This window comes from Rhinopithecus roxellana, chromosome 1, assembly GCF_007565055.1.
Source record: "Rhinopithecus roxellana isolate Shanxi Qingling chromosome 1, ASM756505v1, whole genome shotgun sequence".
Taxonomy (NCBI): Eukaryota; Metazoa; Chordata; class Mammalia; order Primates; family Cercopithecidae; genus Rhinopithecus; species Rhinopithecus roxellana.
The window spans coordinates 36,042,939-36,062,216 of record NC_044549.1 but is presented as its reverse complement, the minus strand read 5'-3'; the positions used below and the strand labels follow the sequence as shown (position 1 = coordinate 36,062,216).

The window sequence follows — 19,278 nt, the reverse complement described above, 5'->3', positions numbered from 1 at the left end:
CTTATCAGTAGAAATATATATCTTCTCCAGGAAGCTAACACAGACATCTAACGCATTGAGATCCTCAGGAAGAACATAAATTGGATTGACAGCAGTCCCAAAATTCTCTCTAAAATCAGTTTTAAAATTATACCAAAATGTATTTGTTATGTGCTATTTTCAAAAATTACAGTTGAATTCTTTCTTTCAGGTGTGGGATGACCTACATAATGGCTTCCCCGACAGCAGAAAGAACAGAATAATTTAACTAACTTATTATTTTCCCCAGCATTTGACTTACCTCCACTAGAGCAGAGTCTAGGCCAGTAACTTCCTTAGACCACTTCTATGTCTGCTGGCAAAACGTTTCATCCCTCAGTTCTTTGCACAAATAAAAATCATACCTGGAGGTGAAATGAACAACAACAACAAAAAAACCTACAAAGAGTCACTGTGAGAAATGAGGGTGAACTAGAAAATATCAGGCAAGCATACTGTCAGCTGTATGAACTCCCCTCCACTAGCCACACCCACTCTGGGAAGCTGAAGCAGAAGAGGTGGGATATTATCTCTCAGCCTTCATCTGCACACTGCATTCTGCCAGCACGCTAGAAGCTTGTTATAGGTAAGTATACAGAGTAACTCTACAAGGCTTAAATTTTTCTCAAGTCTGTGCTATTTTGACATTTCAAGCTATAAATCTTTAATAGAAAAGATAAATCAAAGGCAGGTTACCTTGGAAGTATTTTATTTAGCAATATCCTTAAATTCCATCTTACAACTTTGATCCTTCTCTGGAAGTCTATACTTGAATCTGAAACATTTACAATCTTTTAAAAATTCAACTTTAACTTAAAAAATATTCAATACAGAAACAAGAAAGGCAACAATATGTTTTACAAATGTATTCAGGATCAAAATACTTGCTATTTTTTTCTAATTAAAAAATTTTGCCTAAATATCCTTCCTAATCTCAGAGACTCTCCTGCGTGTCTTTCTTATTAGATTGAAGTCCATATATCAGTCATCACTGCATTTCTGTCCTTTGAAAGCCATGCTAAATCTTACATCTTATGAAACAATTGAGAGAAACTGTTTTTTACCAATTTCTTTCAAAACATGATTTATTCTATTGTACCTTTCATTTCTGGAAAAACAGATATTGTTTCATTCTCTGTAAGAAACGCCTTTTCTAGAAACATCCAATTTTCCCTTCCATTAGAAAATATTATCTAATCATTTCATATTCTAAATAAAAGTTCAACTGTTACTGTTCAAGAATTCTGAAATGTAATTTTTCTAGTCTCTGTGTCCATGGCAGTAGACAAGATTTTTCACCAAGGATATAAAATAGGGCAAGTGGAGATGTGGTCTACAAGCATATTGTCACACACAAATATTGTTTGGCTTGCTCCCAAAACTATTCTCTGCCTATGGAGACTCACTCACTCTGCTTTTAGTTCAATTGGACCTAGATGAGCTTGAGGCTTGAATCAACCAGTGGGAACTTCCCCAATGGGAAGCGCATCCAGGACTTTTGCTGAAACAATAGAGAAATATGCATTCTATCTTTCTGGGATCATAAGTAATACATTATCCAGTATCCATCTCACTTGTCACTCATTATATGGCAGCCATTTGACTTAGTAGAACAGACACAACTCTCAAGTCCAGAGGTGGCTTATCCTGTTTAGTATAAGCCAATCTGTCAAGAAAGCTCTTATCCCTCTTTCCCTAGATATTGAGTCCAGGATGGGCAATGACCTAAACTGGTCCCCACAAAATGAAATACAGGACTTCTGTGAATAACTGAGGGGAAAGATTTGTTTCTTGCTCTGATTGATGCGGTATGCATCTGTGATGACTAGAAGCATTACAGCTACAGCTGACACATAAAGAAAAGCTAAGAGAATCCCAGAGAGTTACATCAAACCACATCCAAAGCTTCACTACATCTGGATACTTAGCAGTTATGTGAACCAATACATTTATTATTTAAAGCAGTTTGTGCTGAAGATCATGTAATGTATGCCTAAAGTTTTCATTAACATCTTTGCCATTACGTGGCGAGCGCTCACCTGAGAATAAAGTCGAAGTGAAGAAAAGCAGCACGGGGAAAGAAAGCAGGATAGATTGATTGCTGGTGACATCACTTGAGGTCCCTTCTTCATTGTTAATTAATGCAGCATCCTTTCTTATTTAAATTAATCTGAGTTGGGTTTCTTCTACTTGCAAATGTGGAGTACCGACTAATTCAATAGTGTTTCTGGTTTGCACAATTTAGTGTCTCTGAAATGATTATCTGATTATTTTTTCAGTAAAAGGGACCACCATGGGAACTTGATTTGAAAATAAAACAAAGAAATAAATATAATGGTCTTTCAGAACTAAATTAAGTATAATATAGCCACTGGTCAGAAAAACTGAATTTAAGTTGTTTTTCAGTCCAAATCACCAATTCACTATTTTAAATGATAGTATTGACTAAAAAATACAGAAAAAGTTTGGAAATGGCTTAAATAAATTCTATCACCCTTAATACCTGGTTAATGCCTATACTATATGCTCCCATAGGATGATTATTATTTGTACTACATTGCAGGCTTCAAAGGAGGTCTTAGGCTTCCTCTTTCACCAAAACCATGAAATGAAGAAAGATTATGTAGATAAAGGCTAAAAGCATTGCTGGGTTCCAATGTTAAGGGCTAAAACTTCCAATATGGCAAAGGGGTTTGACATCCCTGTGGCTTCATTTTTTACCTTATAGTAATTGTTTTAAGAAATCTCCTCTCTTTGGATACTTTCTTCATGGGAGGATCCTGCTTTAGGCTTTCTGCTTCTTCTTGAACACTTTGCCACTTAGAAATTTCTTCTGCCAGATACCCTAAATCATCTCTGTCAAGTTCAAATTTCCACAGATCTCCAGGGCGGGGCAAAAGACTACCAGTCTCTTTGCTAAAGCATAGCAAGAGTCACCTTCCTCCAGTTCCCAACAAGTTCCTCATCTCCATCAGAGACCACCTCAGCCTGGACTTTATTGTCTGTATCACTATCAGCATTTTGGTCAAAGCTATTTAACAAGTCTCCAGGAAATTCCAAACTTTCCCACATCTTCCTGTCTTCTGAACCCTCTACGTCTCTAGGAAGTTCCAAACTTTCCCACATTTTCCTGTCTTCTGAGCCCTGCAAACTCTTCCAACCTCTGCCTGTTATGCAGTTTCAAAGTCACTTCCACATTTTTGGGTATCTTTATAGCAGCACCCCATTACCTCGGTACAAATTTACTGTATTCATTCATTCTCATGCTGCTAATAAAGACATACCTGTGACTGGGTAATTTATAAAGGAAAGAGGTTAACACACAGTTCCATGTGGCTGGCGAGGGCTGAGGAAACTCAGAATCATGGCAGAAGGCACCTCTTCACAGGGCAGCAGGAGAGTGAAGTGCCAAGCAAAGGGGGAAGAGCCCCTTATAAAACCAACAGATCTCATGAGAACTCACTATCACAAGAACAGCATGGGGGTAACCGGCCCAATGATTCAATTACCTTCCACTGGATCCCTCCCATGACATAAGGGGTTTACGGGAACTAAAATTCAAGGTGAGATTTAGGAGGCGACACAGACAAACCATATCACCTGTCTTACACTACTGATGGGGGACACTAAAATGTTTCAGGACTGAAAAGAAGTAGAACAGGCAGGAAGGGCTCTGATTATTTATATACTCCTGAATCTGTTTTTTGTAAGGAACCACTCCTTTGCTTTCCCCTCAGATCAAAATCATCCCAATTTTCTAAAAATATAACTGTCAGAAGCTTTTGAACCAGAGCAGCTCCATCTTGAATCGGGGCTGGGTACAATGAGGCTGAGACGTGCTGGGCTGCATTCCCAGCAGGTTAGGCATTCTTAGTCACAGGATGAGATAGGAGGCCGGCACATGATACAGGTCGCAAAGACCACATTGATGAAACAGGATGCAGTAAAGAAGCCAGCCAAAACCCACCAAATCCAAGATGATAATGAAAGTGATCTCCGGTCATCCTCACTGATCATTATGTTAATTATAATGTATTAGCATGCTAAAAGACACTCTGGCCAGCACCATGACACTTTACAAATGTCATGGTAATGTCTGAAAGATATGATATATATTCTAACCCTCAGTTCCAGGAAATCCCTGCCCCTTTCCTGGGAAACTCATAAATAATCCACCCCTTGTTTAGCATATAATAAAGAAATAACCATAAAAATAGCCACCAGTAGCCCCTGGGGATGTTCTATGAAGCAGCCCTTCTTTTATTCCTTTTTTTTCTTAATACACTTCCTTTCACTTATGTGAACTCAAATGAATCCTTTCTTGCATAAAATCCAATAACCCTCTCTTGGGTCTGGATCATGACACCTTTCTGGTAAAATAACCAGTACAAGTGCTTGCTTCTTACATGCTTTCTTACTTACATACTTATTACTTCTTACATACTTTCAATAATATTAGTTTTTCAATAAAATTCTTGGACATTTTTAAAGCTCTGGGCTCCAAAACCAGTCTTCCGCCTTATAATTAATCAGTACTGGCCATAATAACAAATGTGTATGGATCCAGTGAATATTTTTCATTCAAAATGACAGCACTGCAGCCTGACAATTTTGAATATTATTTGCAAAGTGTATAACCTATGAAGGCTTGGAGGAAATAGCAAAATTAGAAGGCAAGGAAAATATTTTTCATGGTGAACTTGTTTTAAAACTGGAAGGAAATCTTTTTTCAATTTTGGGGGGTTTATGATCTCTCTAAATATGCCAATAAAACCAAGTTAAACATAATATACTTGTATATTCTTAAACAAACAAATTTATTGTATAGCTGCAAAAGGTGTCATAAATAGGCATCATGTATATTTTCTCAAAATGTCCAATCCTCAAACTTAAAAGTTTATTATTATTTTCCTTTGTAGCTTCAGTATTTCCCAAAGATTTTTATGATGATAGTTATTTAAATTGGGATCTCAGAAAGGCAACCTGTTTTGAAACTTTCAGTGTCCTTGGCATTTAGAATATCATTCACTCAGGTGCATTTCACAAACCTGGAAACATTGAAATTCTAAGATGTTGAAAAAATATTGGAGTTACGAAAAGAGATTTTAAACAGATCTTCTCTGGAGGTTTAATACAGAGCAGATTAATTTTCTGCACACATCATCTTGGGTATACAATTTGCAAAAAGAAACTAGTCTCTTAAATTTCCTTTATGCTTTCCCCTACCAGGTGGTGATGTTTAGTATCTCTTTACCTAGAGGCATGATCTGCTTTTGACATGGCTTACAAAGTTAGTGACCTCTGTCATAATGTAAATCCACAAGCTTAAAAACAAAACGAGTTAGCAAAGATCTTTTTGCTCCTTTCTGCCAATTACAAATAAACAAAAATAAATAAATCAATAAAATAACTCTTTGTTAGAGAAACGGCTTACTGCAGGGAGACAAAGAAGGACCTTGATGGAGTTCATTGCTTTTCCTCTAACCCTAGCTTCCTGGCTGAAATTTTTGATCAGAATTTTCCATTCATGTGCTAGAAATACGTAATAAATCTTTGATAAATGGAGCTCTTTTCACACTGAAACTTGTAGCATGACTTTGAAAAATTGTGGCCTGTTTTCTTAAAAATATATAGTAATGTACAAATACTATTTGCCATCCCTGCTTCATCCACACCAACCCTCAAAGACATAAACATTAAGAAAGAGTCCAGAAATCCTTCAGTTACAGAAATTCAGTAGTTCAGTTTTTGGGTTATAGAATTGCAGTATAAGAAAGATATACCCAAGGAGAGTTGTTAAGACATAGGGACTTGTGTCTAGAAAATTAAGTCCAATTTAAAAAATGATGGCCCAATATTCCTTGTGCTTTTTGAGAGTATAATAATAATAATAAGAGTGGTAAGAGGCCTTCTGTGGTAGGCTGAATAATTGCCCTCTCCCTCAAAAGATGTCAACATTTGAATCCCTGGAACCTGTGAAACTGTTACATGGTAAAAGGGACTGTGCAGATGTGAATAAGGATCCTGAAATGGGGGAAATATCCTGGATTATCCAGGTAGGCCTAGTCTAATCACAAGGATCTTCATAATACGGAAGCAGGAGGGTTAGAGTCAAAGAAATGGATGAACTAACACACCAGACAGTTAAGCACTTTTCCTGGGTAAGCTGAATTTTTCAACTACTTTTTTTTCTCTGGGAGTATCTGTTGAGTCTGTGCAGGGACTGAGGGTAAGGCTTACCACAAACAGAGGGACTCCAATAGCATAAAAGGAACAAATGAAACTTTGATGCTTGTGTGATCTGGAACAAAGGCTCAAATTTGTAAGTGACAAGAGTAGAAAGACCACTCAGCTGAACCTAGCCCAAACTACTAACTTAGATAATCAAGAACATATAAAATGGCTGCTGTTTTGGAGTGGTTTGGAGTGCAGCAATAGATAAGGTATAAAATTTGAAAATTCCCCAAATGTAAGAAGAGGATTTAGATGCACGTAGCTAAAACATTAAAAGCCAAACAACATAAAATTGTTGCAAATACAATTATATAAACAAATACAAAAATAAAATAATCTGCTCACAAGGAAATAAAAATAGTACTGTGATAGACACCAATTATGGCCACTTTTTAAAAAGTGTTTTAAAACTAAAATAATACTATGTAAATTTTATATAAATAAATTTGACAATCTAGAAAAAAAGGACTACTTTTCTAAGAAAAATTAAATGATTAAAAGAACTCAGAAAGAGACTGAAAATTACAGTGCCCAAAAACTATAGAATTGAGAAGACATATCCTAAAAAAAAAAAAAAAAAAGCCCACTGACCAAGATGGTTTTACAGATGAGCTTTATCATCTTGAGAGCATTGTACAAGACAATATTCTCCTGACTAATTCTATGAGGCTAGCCTAATACAAATCCAAAACCTGGATGAAGATTGCACAGGTCTATCCCACTTAGGAATCTCAATCTCATTTATAAAGTCAGCAAATTCCAAAATAAAAATATTAGTAAATTAAACACATACACATTAAAATAGTAATAAAATTAAAGAGTTTTATCAAGGAATGGAAGGATGGTTCATCATTAAATCTATCATTATAATTCAGTTTATTAACAGAATAAATAATAATTATGTTTATTTTATATATTTATAAAAAGTATTTGGTAAAATTTAATATTTATTGGTAATTTTTTAAATACAATGCAAGCTGTGAATATATAGAAACTTTTAATCAAATTTTCAGCAAAAAAACTACTTAAAGATGTGATATCAAAAATTCAGAAACAAGACAAAGATGTATACTCCCGTAAGTACTAGTCAATACTTTGCTGGCAGTTCTGGCCAACTGTATTAGTCTGTTTCCACGCTGCTGATAAAGACACACCCAAGACTGTGCAATTTACAAAAGAAAAAGGTTTAATGAGACTTACAGTTCTACATGGCTGGGGAGGCCTCACAATCATGGTGGAAGGCAAGGAGGAGTAAGTAACATCTTACATGGATGGCAGCAGGCAAAAAGAGAGCTTGTGCAGAGAAACTCCCGTTTTTGAAACCATCAGATCTCGTGAGACCCATTCACTATCATGAGAATAGCATGGAAAAGACCCGCCCCATTGATTCAATCATCTCCCACCAGGTTCCTCCCATAACACGCGGGCACTATGGGAGTTACTAGATGAGATTCGAGTGGGGACAGACAGCTAAACCATGTCACCAACAAAATGGAAAGGAAACAACAGGTAACAAACACTGAAAAGAGAGAAAAAAACTATCACTATTAGGAGAGGATACGGATGTCAACATAACAAAACCAAGAGAATCAACTAATAAATGGTAAGTAATAAAAGTTCATAAAGATGTATGGATAAAAAGTTGTTATGTAAAAATAAGTAGTTTTCTCATACAGGAGCAATAAGAGAAAATGTAATGGAAAAAATTTCCTTTTTACAACTGTGTAAAAAAACGGTAAAAAATTTATAATGATTTTGAAACACTGTGCATCCATGTAAATAAACTGTAAAATTATTTTTAGACATCAACTAAGACTTACAAATGTCAAATTCCAAGTAATAAAAACCCAGTTTAAACAATCTTAACCAATTGAAAGAAATGTCATAGGCTTGTGGTAATAGGAATGACAGGAGTTACAGCTGGTCTTTAGGCACAACTGAGTCTAGGGACTCAAGAAAGTAAATAGGCCTTTGTTATACTGGACATTGGTTTTATTTATCCTGTGCTCCTTTCATGGACTGCTCCTCCCCAAATCCACTTAGGTAATTCCAGTAGAACTTCCAATTACAGTTCCCACCTTATATTTACAGAGTGAACACATAATCTAGTTCCTAAAGTACCTAAAATTGATTTGTGTGTGCTGTATAAAGTAGAGATCCAAGTTCTTTGTTCTTCCATTTTCCCAATACCACGTATTGAATAGTCTTTTTTCTCCCAGTAATCTGTGTTGCCAATCTGTAACATAATCAAACTGACATTTATGCATGAGCTGATTTCTGGGTTCTATTCTGTTTCCATGTTCAGTTCATCTAATCAGCATACCTCACCATTAATAAATTTCATCTTTTCTTTTTCCTTTTCTCCTATTCTCCTTTCTATAACAACCCATTCTTCAGTCAATTCCATTATATTCTCATTATGTGAGTGAGGGTTTGGTTGAAACTAATCTTGGTTCTGATGTGACTTTCCCATGTAAATCAATGGCTTGGTGTAGAAGAGAAAACTGAATGGAAATGAAAATGTAGGTGTACAAAAAACCAGGAAAGCATAAGCCCCTGCAAATCCAGTGAAATAAGGGCCTCAGATTTCTACCATATTGTGGATTTTGAGGTCAAAGGCAAATTTTATATACGTTTCCAGGTGCAAAATAACTTGTTTCACATCTGTATTACACAAGGATTTATAGAAACCTCTTTTAAGTTGCTTTGGATGTAAAATGTCTAATCTTAATTATTTGCACATTTTTCTGACAAATTTTGATGTTTAAATTTTCTTTCATTATGAAAAAAAGACTTTTTCCTTTAATATTGTTTTATTGGCTGTTATCTGCTTAGGTTATTAATGAGCTCATGTATAGAAAAGTAGCACCTGTTTTTAGGCAAATGGCAAAAAATATGAAGTGACATGTATTTCATATGTGGTTGTGTGTGTGTATGGATGGAAAATTCTCTAACAGATACAGAAAAAAGCATCTCAAAAGTTACTGCTTCCCTGATTTTGTACTTCCATTCCTCAAAGTGTACTATTTATTCTACTATTCTTTCCATTTGGCTAGTGTGGGTGTGTATATATATATGTGTATATATATAATTCTTGCCCTTATTAAAATCTAAGTCCCTGGGCAGCAAGATCTGATTTGATTAACTTTTGAATTCAGTATAGTGATAAGTTCAGTGTGTTACAAATATTTTCAACTTCTTAAGCGTTAGGCATTCTCTGCTATGTATTCCCGTGTTGTATACGCCATATGTGTACACAGCATAATTCATTCCTTTATTTCTCTCTTCCAAGACACAGTGAAGTCTTTGGAGAAAAATGCCAATTCTTATGCTTAGTTTCTAAGTTCCTAGCATCTTAAATGTCCAATAATTATAGTTAGTATGAATATACACACTTAGTACTTGTTGAATGAGTAAATAGTATAGTGGAAAGAGGCAGACAGACTTGAGTTTAAAAACAAGCTCTGCTACTTGTGACACTGGATAAAGTATTCGAAGTCTGTGTCATTAGTAACATAAATAGATTATATTTGTTACTAGTTTGGCCTCTTTTGAAGCCTTGGGAACTGTAAACTATTTATAATCTGTGAAGGCAATAGACTAATAGACTAAAAGAAGTATAAAAGTCCGTTAAAAGTCTTCTCTAAGGAGTCACTTGTATTTTCATTTTCTATCAATCTTGCCTTCAACATCTCCCTTCCTTTCTGTGTGTTTTTTTTGTTTTGTTTTTTTGAGACAGAGTTTCGCTCTGTCGCCAGGCTGGAGGCAGTGGCACAATCTCGGCTCACTGCAACCTCCAGCTCCCGGGTTCAAAAGATCCTCCTGCTTCAGCCTACCGAGTAGCTGGGACTACAGGTGCGCATCATCACACCCAGCTATTTTTTGGTATTATCTTCCCTTCCTCTCTTACCATATCTTGCTTGTTTTATTCTTTTTCTCAATTCTGCTATTTGCTAACAAAGAAAACATCTCTCTTGACGCTTGACATAATTATGGAATTCTTGGTACATCTTTTGGGGTGTTTGTATCTGTGTGATCAAGGTACGTAGACGTGTAATGTAAATATGAAAATTGAGGGATTTCTTAGAGACAGAAAGATTATAATTCCAGTTTCTCCCCAAATCCTCCCCAGGGATTTTCTAAAAGTTCTATTGATAAACACACTTGCACAAACATATGCTAGGCACACACACAAACTATAAACATTAGTGAAAAACAATATGGCGTGTATCACAAGAACAGGACACAACCACCACCTTAAATAGGGGCAGTAATCCCTAGGGCTTCACCTTATCATTATTATTGGAATTAGAATATTTTGCACTGCTTTCCTAGCGTGCCCTATCATAATCTTAACTCTCACGCCAATATGTTGAATAATATCTTTAAAAATTTGTTGAAAACAACGAGTTTTAAGAATGACTTGGAAGGAGTGGCCACTGCTCCTTGGAGAAGTTACAGGAGTAACTGTTTGAACACCAGTGTTAAATTTTATTGATTTTTCTCATCTGCTGCTGATTGTTCTGTATGGAACACTTATTGTTCTTACTAAATCACTTTCCTTTTCCTTTTCTTTTTCTTTCTTTTTTTTTTTTTTTTGAGACAGAGTCTTGCTCTGTCACCAGGCTGGAGTGCAGTGGCGTGATCTCGGCTCACAACAACCTTTGCCTCGAGTCCAAGCTATTTTTCCTGCCTCAGTCTTCCTAGTAGCCAGGATTACAGATGTGCACCACCACACCCGGCTAATTTTTGTATTTTTTATTAGAGACGGGGTTTCACCAGGTTGGCCACGCTAGTCTCAAACTACTGACCTCAAGTGATCCGCCCATCTCGGCCTCCTAAAGTGTTGGGATTACAGGTGTGAGCCGCCGCGCCCGGTCAATATCACTTTTTAGATATGATTTATATATGTTTAAAAGCGTTTTGGTTTCCAAACTCACTAGCAATTCCCAGACTTCAAATTTGTCAACAAACACAATAATTTTCTGGATTCTCAGAGCCTCATACATATAATCCTCATAAGATAGTTTTAATAGTATTAATGAAGTCAAGGCCCTTAAATTTATTTTTTTCACCAGGGCCAATTTATTTTGCTTAGTTTCTGTCAAAGACCTCTAACCAGGCATCTTATGTGAAAGCATGCTGTACGTTCCAAAGCAGCCTAGGTTAAAATCCAGAGGACTTACGTCTATTGGAAACCATACATCAAATCCATGTCTCAGAAACAATGTCATTTTCAAATCCCAAGTATAGTATATTCTTTGCATGCACGGTACTTTTGATTTTGTGAGAAATTATTGCTATATCAGCTCCCTAAAAAAGTGCAACTTACTTTGGCAGTATTTTTTTTTCTTTGTATAGTGAAAAGCGATTTCCCCAACCCTCCCATCTTGGCCCTTGTAAGAAATCCTTTTTAGGAATCTATCCTGGGCTTCCTGCTGGACTTCAGCCTCATTTTTTTCTCCAATGCTTGAGTACTGGACCAATATTTGGTAAGAATTTGGCTCTGGGGAGTGGTATGTTGAGTGACAAACGGCTAAGGACGAAGGTTTTATTGAAGCATTTGAATCACACTTAATTTTCCGTGTTACTTTATTTGTTCCTTCTACTACCCAGGATACTGAATTCTGTGGGCTCTGGTTGGGTCATTGGTACTTCAGGCGTTCAGAAGTAAGAAACATAATCTGCTTTTTCCGGCAGGATAATAAATCTCATTTATATTGAGGGAGGCTTAGTCCAAACTGTTTTACATAGTATTTTTCTAAATCTTCAGCATGAACAAATTCTTCCCTGAGCCCTAGCACTGTTCAGGCGGCCCCTGGGGACCCGGTCTGGTAACCTGCGCCCCATTCCGCGGGAATCAGGCGTGACCCGGTGCGGCCTTGCGCGCCGCCGCCAGCCAGACCCTCCCTCCGGCTTTCCCACCCACCGCCCGAGATCCAGCCTCCATCCCGCTGCCACAGCCGTCCACGACAGCGACACCCCCTCTCCGCTCCTGCGGCTCCCCCCGCGCGGCTCGCCGCGCCAGACAGCGGGTAACCGCCGCCTCCGCTGGGGCATCCCGGCTCCATAGGCCCGGCGCGCTCCAGACACCTGCCTCTCACTGGCCACCGCCGCTGCCCCTCACCCCGCAGCCCTCTCGGCAATTGGCCCCAGGCCGCCGCTCGTCATCCTCAGCCTTCTCCTAGAGTACCGCCTCCATCGCCGGGTCATTTAAGTTTATCACAAATAAATAAATAAAGGAGGAAATAGAAATGCGTAGAAAGTAAAAGCAGTAGGGGGGTAGGGGGGCGGGGGCGTGGAGGAAAAAGGAGGGAGGAGCGGAGGAGTAAGCAACCGAACATGATTGCGCCTGTGTCGACCAATCACGGCTCACTCCAGTCCGGTCTGACGGGCTCCCTGAACCAATAGCCTTCCACCTCCCGGATCATTGAACAACGAGAAACGATTGACCTCCTTAGAGTGGGTGAAGGTGCGGCGGGGGGAGGGGGCGTGGGGGTGGGCGAAGTGAAAGGACCGTCGACCAATCGCCTGTTAATACTGCTCTGAGCGAAGTTTTTGCGTCCCAATGGATGTTTGCGATAGCGGATTAGACGTCTTTTAGCCCAATCGAAGGTGACAGAGATGAGGGAAGAGGAAGAAAGGGGCGGGGACGGGGGCGGAGGGAAGAAGGAAGAGTGTATTTTGTTTATGGGCGGCAACCTCACGAGGGGCGTCCCATTCTCATTGGCTCACTGAAGCCAAGAGTGGCGTGAGAGCAATCCTATAGCGGGGAGCGATAGAGGGTTCGCGGAGTGAGGCGTCCAATGTATGCCTTCTGCTGAAGAAGTAGGGGCGGGGGAAGTTTAGGAGTTGAGGAAAGAAGATTAAAGAGCGCGAGGAGGTAACGCCAAAAACTCTAATTTGTTGTGGGGCGGGCGGGAGGGAGGGAGGAGTGTGTGCGTGCCGAGGGGGATGAGGCGTCTGCGAGGCGCCTGGAGTGGGGGGCGGCGGGACTGAGAAGGAGGGGAGCGGGGTGGGGTTGGGGGAGCGAGTTACAGAGCGGCCAGCCAGCGGGCCCTGAGCTGGCTGAGAGCGCGCGCCCTCGCGCCCCGCCCCGCCCGCGCCCCCCCCCCCCCCCCCCCCCCCCGGCGCCCCTCCTAGAGCCCGGCGGCTGCCTCGCCCGACCCGGCGGGGAGGCGGGAGGGAGGAGCGGGAGGGTCGGCGGGTGGCGGGGCGGGCGGGACGTCCCGCAGCTGGAAACGTGTCTTCTGCCTTCTTCTCTCTACTCCCTGCGCCTGGAGCCGCTGCTTCCAAGAAGAGGAGCTGAGGGGGACTAGCCGGGGCTCAGGAGCTGCTAGAGGCGCCCGCTTGTCTTCTGCCCCCTCCCTCCTCGCCCTCCCCTGCTTGCCGTGGCTCTCGCGGTCTCTGGAGCGTTTTCAGAGAACTGGGGGGCAGGAGGTGTCCTGGCCCCACAGCCGCTGGATGCCTCTCCAGACGCCGGAGCTCCCGGCCCCCGCCTGCTTCGCTTCTACGACTAGAGAGGAGGGGGCTTGGAAAGGGAAGACACACCTTTCCTTCTTTCTCTTTTCCTTTGGGCCACTTTGGAAACATTAAAACATGTTAACACTTTCTGATACCTGAGATAAAAATGGTTGGAAGGTTCTTGAAAGTTTAAAACGAATGCCGTCTCTCGTACATTGTTTAATGCATTCCTGTCTGTGTGGCTTTTGGGTCCTCCCCCTACCCCCCGCCCCCAGCTGTTATCCTTTTTAAGGATGCTGAAGAGGCATGAGGCATGGATTTTCTAAAAGTTCTATTGATAAACACACTTGCACAAACATATGCTAAGCACACAAAGTATAAACATTAGCGAAAAACACAATATGGCGTACAGCTACGCTACCTAGCGCGGTAATCCTCTGATCTCTCACTCCGAACCGGGTTGAATGAGGTCAGTAGCAGGATGACAGCTCTCCAATAAAAATCTGAATGAATCAGGAAGTAGTTTGGAAGCTTGCGGGTGTAGTACTGTCCTTAGAATCAGCATTGGCCAAACCTAAGTTGAACATGTTACCTTTCTAGACATGTGAAAATCTTCTCCACTGTTTTTTCTATTAAAAATACCAAAATGGTGCTAAAGTCAAGTTTTCTCACTGCGTGGCCGTGTATAAATTTCAGCAAAAAAAAAATAGAGGCCGTTCACCCAGTGTTTTCAAGTGAACGCGATTCTGATGTTACTGTTGTAACTTGTTGCCATTGAAAGTTTTAAAACACAATCACCATTTTATAAATAAATTATATAGCTAGAGACACCAAATTTAAGTGATAACCCGTCGTCCTTAATTTTATAATGGTTTGTTTTCATTTCTGTTCCTGCTCCCAATCCCAAGTACCCTTTGCATCTTGTGGGAATATTTATATAGATCCCCCGCCACCCCCAGTTACATACAGTCAGCCCTTCCTGTCCCTGGGTTCTACATCTGTGGATTTAACCAACTGCAGAGCAAAAATATTTTGGGTGTGGGGGAATAGATGGAGTAGAATATATATAGACGTTTTTTCTTGCCACAATTCCATAAACAATACAGTATAACAACGATTTATTAATACATAACATTTACTTGTGTTAGGTATTATAAGTAACCTAGAGATGATTTAAAGTATATGGGAGAATGTGCTTAGGTTAAATGCAAATACTACAGGATTTTATGTAAGGGATTTGAGCATCTGTGGATTTTGGTTTCCTAGAGAGGTCCCAGAACCAATCTCCCATGGATACTGAGGGTCAGCTGTAAGTTTGCCTAGTCAAGATGTGGCTACTTTCTGCGTTTTTGCTTTAAAATAAAGAATCTGTATTTTTCTAGTGAAAGAAAAAAAATTTACATTGATTTTCCTGCCTTTGTTCTTTGTGATTCTTAGAATATAAACAAAGTTGTTGCACACATAGTGCATGGTGATATCCCTGTGCCATCATTCCGATAGTCTCCTAGGAAAGCTTTTGGAATTGCCCTTGAAGAATTGCTGATGTAGCTGTTCAGTACTCAAGGCTTAATTTTCAACATTGGGGTTGTGATTTTTATGGAGCTCAATTTTGGAGGGCCTTAGGTTTGGGGACACATGGTGTTGAAGTAAACAAGTGAGAAGAAGAAAAGTGAGATTTCTAGAACTGTATTAGCTGCTCAGTGAATTGGGCAATTGGATATTTTTGGTTTTATGATTTCAGATTTTATAGACCAGTGAAATACAGGTCTTGTGCGTATGAAGATCAGGTGACAAGTTTGCTGGCTACCAGCCGCCACAGCAATATGTCCTTTCATGGTGAGGTCCTAATTTTAACAAGCTAAAGAAAGTATCAGATTAAAAATTGTCAAATTTTATCCATTTCCAGGAAGAAGTCTTTATGCTTACCCAGCTAGGCCCGTGTTTTAAGATTACTACAAAACCAAGAAAATGCACATATAGGTCGTGTACATTGACTAGCTACTAAAATAAAGTATGAGATTAAATGGAATACTAGAGGAAAGAGAAACTTTCATGTGTGGGTTATAATTGGGGAAGGGGGTGTTTAGAACTACCAGTTGATATCATGGCAGTTTCTTATAAAGTTACATCAGAAAGTTTTTGAGACCTGCAAATATCTAATTCCTCTTGTTGTCCTGTTAATAAGAATTTGACTACTTGGTATAGGAAGAAAACCTAAGGAAAAAATATTTTAAGTGCATTATTTTTGTTTCATTAGTGAAAGTCTTCAAAAGACTTTTCAGACAAATTGGACTTTCTAGTAAAAAGGCTAGTCTGAATAATTAGGTAAATTGGACTTTCTAGAAAAAAAGGCAAGTCTGAATAATTCGGTCATTTTGGAAGGGCAATAAAAGCTACAACTAAGTTCCTGCAATCTATAATTTCTAAAATAATTACATATTATTCTGAATAACTTCAGAGAGTTAGTGGCAAGCAGAGACTTCTTTAAAACATTTGGAATACAGAAGTAGAGATTGATGTGCTTTGCTTTAGTCTCTGAAATAATCATATTTTTCTGAAATGGATGGTTAAATTTATCATATTGTTCTACACACTTGGAGTATAATAATGAACAAGAGGGAAAATTGCCTGCCCTTGTGGAGCTTATGTTCTAATGTCACATATACTTTGTGCATTTTAGATTGTTAGGGGAGGAGATTTTTGAATGAAACTTAAAACCTAGCTGCTTTCTTGTTTTAGGAACTGCAATTTGAGAGAGCTTAACAGAAGTTTGAGAGGGAGGAAGGTGTTTACCAGTTGGCAGTGATAGGAAAGGAAGATTAGTTTATTTCTTATTTGTACTTTTTGTTACTGTCATGAAACTTTCTCCATATATTTCAGTTGGTAATTTTAACAGATAGGGATTTTTTTTTTCATGATTTCAATAATGTCTTTGAAATAAATAAAATGTTGCTTTATATTAAAAAAATCTTGTGTCTTGAAATTTACTGTAAAATTTCTACATAGTATTACCTTGTTAGCAAAGTGTGGTAAAACAAAAGCTAGAATATCTTGTTAATTTTTGGTTAGGATTTATTTTTAGGAAGATATCTGAAAAATCTTTTTCAGTTCTGGATTTCTTTTTAGTTTTTTGAGATGGTAATCTCCTTTTATTGCCCAGGCTGTACTTTAACTCCTGGGCTCAAGTGATCCGCTCTCCTGCCTCAGCCTCCCAGTAGCTGGGACTACAGGTGCATGCCAGCATGCCTAGTTTCAGTTGTGATTTTATCAAGAGAAGGTGAAAATTTGTTGTAATTAGTTTATAGGCGACATTAAAGAAAAGAAGAGAGACCTGCAAAAAATGCTTTGTTATTTAAACCATTTTTTCAAAAGCATTTGATTGGCACTTTTCTGCTTTAATAGACTTATTTGCAATGCAAGAGGAACGTTACAGAAGATTTTAGCAATACTTTAATCATTTAGTCTGTAGGTGTAAAAATCCTGGGTTTCTAACAGAAGGAAAGTTGGTACCTGGTTAAATGAGTATATGATTTAATGCTGAGTTTGTGACTTCAAGTAGTGGGTGTCTCACCTTTCCAAAACCTAGTTCATAGTTCTCAAATAACAGTTCTTCTTTTTAATTTTTTTTCCCCTCTGTCATGGTGAGTCTTACTTTGTTAGCCAAATACAAGTTTACTTCTTAAGTGGAATAACTTTTTTTTTAATACAATTCTCCCTCCCCCAGTCCTCCCATCCTCTGCTGAGGGTTTATCGTGCTATACCTACATTAGATCTCTATCTATGCTAATGTGGAACATAATCAGGCTCTTCCAGAAAGGGTACGTATTAATGCACTTTAGAGCAGTTTGTGATTGCCTCTGGCTATTTGTATACAGACTTACCAGCATCTGAAAGCTATAAATAGGGAGATTTAGGAGGAAACAGACTTTATAACTAATGGAATACATTGTTTCAGTTGAATTTTGTTGTTGTTGTTGTTGTTGGAGTCTTGCTTTGTCACCAGGCTGGAGTGCAGTGGCACAATCTTGGCTCACTGCAGCCTCCGCCTCCCACATTCAAGCAATTCTCCTGCCTCAGCCTCCTGAGTAGCTGGGACTACAAGCACGTGCAGCCACACCGTGCTAATTTTTTTTGTATTTTTAGTAGAGATGGGATTTCACCATGTTGGCCAGGATGGTCTTGATTTCCTGACCTCGTGATCTGTCCGCTTTGGCCTTCCAAAGAGCTGGGATTATAGGCGTGAGCCCCGGCGCCCGACCTCAGTTGAATTTTTTTAGAGAGCAAAATGGAAGAATGGCGAATAGAATGTTAAAAAGTAAGACTGTTTCCTGTTTTCTGGTAAGGATGGTTGATCAATGTGTGTTTGCATGTGTGTGTGAGTATATATTTATAAATGAGCAGTTTTTGAATAAAGATATATCAATACTGGATAAATAATTTCAGTCCTGCCTTGCGGTCCTTGACATGGAGTGTATTCAGGGTTCCCTGGTGATTTTGTTTAAGGCACTTTGTTACTAAAACTTTACTGTGGATAGCATAGAAACACAAGCTAATTAAATTTCTATAAATTTTGTAATATTTTTGGGATGAAATGTTATTTTGGAAGTATTTTTTTTAAGCATGATTACCAGCCAACCTGTAAAATGAATGAAATCTGAAGTGCAGAGTTCATAGAACCTTAATCCACCTAAGATAGTTGAGTTTCAAGAAGGTATTCATAACGGCAGAAGGTGAAATCTTGACATCTGTCAAATTTTTATAGTAATAAAGTAAGCATGACTAAGTTTATTAATATTCATATTTGTAAGGTAAGTCTAAGCAAGTGTACAGTGCATTTTAAGTCAAAATTTGGGGTGTTATTGGCTAGACACAGTCATTTCTTTGCCAGCGATACTAGGCTGTGTGAAGGCTAACCATCTGTCAAGTGATAGAGACAAAGAAAGGTTTTAATATACTAGTCTAAAATTTCCACAAACTTGTTTTGAATTGTATTGTCATTTTCTTTTGGCCTTCATACTCTGTGTTGAATATGCACTGGGTTAGTCACCCTACTTTGTTTATGAACAAACTATTCAAGGTCCAGATAAGGTTATTGTCACAGCTGGTGTGATCTAGAGGCAAGATAAAATATGTTTTGATTTTGCTTTCATATAATGAAAAACTCACAGTGGGCCACCCACTAGTAGTTACACAAATGGTTTCAAGTGTACTTGTTTTCACCCACCCATTCTAAATTTTGGGTGTCTTAATTATTTTGCTTTATATATTCAAGCCTTGTATTTCAAACCCATTCCTGAGCTGTTTGGGGGAAGAAAAAGTAGCAACAGGAATCCAGATTGCCTGTTTTAGGTACAATATGGTATGATGTGAAATTGAAACAGCAGATTGGTGAGAAACTTTAGTTTCAAACAAATATAAACTAGTTTGTTTAGTGAAGTCATACACAAAACAGTAGTCTCTATTGACAGGGCAATGTTTTTTTCAGTGAATCCCATATCATGAGGTCAATTTTGTTCTTTGGGCCAACAGTCTATTTTCAAGGTGTCATATAAGAAAAAGAAG

The 19,278-nt window shown here is 38.8% G+C and overlaps 1 protein-coding gene across 2 annotated transcripts in view; it reads left to right on the top strand.

Moving 5' to 3' along the window:
• Positions 1-13,070: 13,070 nt before the first annotated feature.
• Positions 13,071-19,278, top strand: part of ZBTB20 (zinc finger and BTB domain containing 20) — an 831,659-nt gene continuing 825,451 nt past the window's right edge. For both annotated transcript variants that reach the window (XM_030941361.1, XM_030941349.1), the window contains exon 1: positions 13,071-13,135. The gene's annotated coding sequence lies outside the window, so the exon portion shown is untranslated. The remainder of the gene's footprint in view (positions 13,136-19,278) is intronic.